We start from the raw sequence: 1,914 nt of genomic DNA, 5'->3' as shown, positions 1-1,914 counted from the left end.
AAAAAAAAAAAAAACAACATATCCAGTCTCTTCTCAGACCATAATGGAATAAAACTAGAAGTCAATAGCAAGAGAAACTTCGGAAACTGTACAAATACATGGAAATTAAATATCCTCCCAAACGACCACTGGGTCAAGGAGTAAATTAAGTAGGAAATTTTAAAATTTCCTGAAACAAATGAAAATCAAAATACAGCATACAAACCCAATGAGATACAATAAAAGCAGTGCTAAGAGGGAAGGTTATAGCAATCAATTCCCACTTCGAAAAATTAGAAAGATTTCAAATAAATAGTCTAATGATTCACTTCAAGAAACTAGAAAAGGGTAAAAACAAAAATTAGTAAGAGAAATAGTGAGCATAACTAAATGAAATAGAGATCTTAAAAAATACAAACGATCAAGGAAACAAAAAGTTAGGTTTTTGAAAAGATGAACAAAATCAATAAACTGCTAGCTAGATGAACTAAGGAAAAAAAAGAGACAAGACCCAAATAAAGGAAATCAGAAATGAGAAAGGAAACATTACTACTGATACCACAAAAATACTAAAGATCATCCAAGACGATGCATATGTAGTATGAACAACTACACTCTAACAAACTGTAAAACTTAGAGAAAATGGATAAATTCCTGGACACATACAACCTACCAAGATTCAATCAGAAAAAAGAGAAAACCTGAAGAGACTAATAACAAGTAATAAAATTGAATTAGTAATAAAAAAATCTCCCAACAAAACAAAATCCAGGATCAGATGGCTTCACTACAAATTCTACTAAACTTTCAAAAAAGAACAGCAGTACTCCTCAAACTACTCCAAAAAAATTGAAGAGGAGGGAATGCTCCCTAATTCATTCTACAAGGCCAGCATTATCCCAACACCACAACCAGGCAAGGACACAACAAAAAAAAGAAAACTGCAAGCCAATATTCCTGATGAACATAAATGGAAAAATCCTTAACAAAATACTAGCAAACCAAAATCAACAGCATCTGAAATGATAAAACACTATAATGAAGTGGGATTTACCCCAGGGATGCAAGGATCGTTTAACATACCCAAATCAATAAACACAATCCATCACATCAACAGAATGAAGGAAAAAACTGTATGATCATCTCAATAGATGCAGAAAAAGCATTGGTAAAATTCAACATCCTTTCATTATAAAAAAACTCTCAACAAACTAGGCATAAAAAAAACACACCTCAACACAATAAAGGCCATATATGACAAACTCACAGCCAACATCATACTGAAGGGGAAAAAGCTCAAAGCCTTTCCTCTAAGTACTGGAACAAGACAGGGCATGCCCACTTTCATTACCCCTATTCAACATAGTACTATAATTTCTAGCCAGAGCAATCAGGTAAGACAAAGAAACAAAAGGCATGCAAATTGGAAAAGAGAAAGTCAAATTATCCCTCTTTGTGGATGATGTGATCCTGTATCTAGAAAAACCTAAAGATTCCACAAAAAACCTCTTAGATCTAATAAATAAATTCAGTAAAGGTGCAGGATACAAAATCAACACAAGAAAATCAGTAGCACTTCCATATACCAATTATGAACTGGTTGAGAAAGAAATCAAGAAAACAATGTCATTAATAGATACAAACAAAATAAAATACAAATTTAACCAAGAAGGTAAAAGACTCCTACAAGGAAAACTACAAAACACTGATGAGAAAACTGAAGAGGACACAAACAAATGGAAAGACATCCCATGCTCATAGATAAGAATAATTAATATCAGTAAAAGGACCATACTGCCTAAAGCAATCTACAGATCAGATTCAATGCAATCTTTATCAAAATATCAGTATCATTTTACATAGGATTAGAAAAAACAACCATAAAATTTGGATGGAACCACATAAAACCCCAAATAGCCAAAGCCATCCTGAGTA

The 1,914-nt window shown here is 32.6% G+C and overlaps 1 protein-coding gene across 1 annotated transcript in view; it reads right to left on the bottom strand.

Moving 5' to 3' along the window:
- The window catches only part of STK31 (serine/threonine kinase 31), a 178,608-nt gene that overhangs the window by 104,014 nt on the left and 72,680 nt on the right, over positions 1-1,914 (bottom strand). The window lies entirely within an intron of this gene.

Source organism: Propithecus coquereli, unplaced genomic scaffold (genome assembly GCF_000956105.1).
Source record: "Propithecus coquereli isolate 6110/MARCELLA unplaced genomic scaffold, Pcoq_1.0 Scaffold156, whole genome shotgun sequence".
Classification (NCBI taxonomy): domain Eukaryota; kingdom Metazoa; phylum Chordata; class Mammalia; order Primates; family Indriidae; genus Propithecus; species Propithecus coquereli.
The sequence above is the reverse complement of the archived record's forward strand: the minus strand, read 5'-3'. Positions and strand labels throughout refer to the sequence as shown.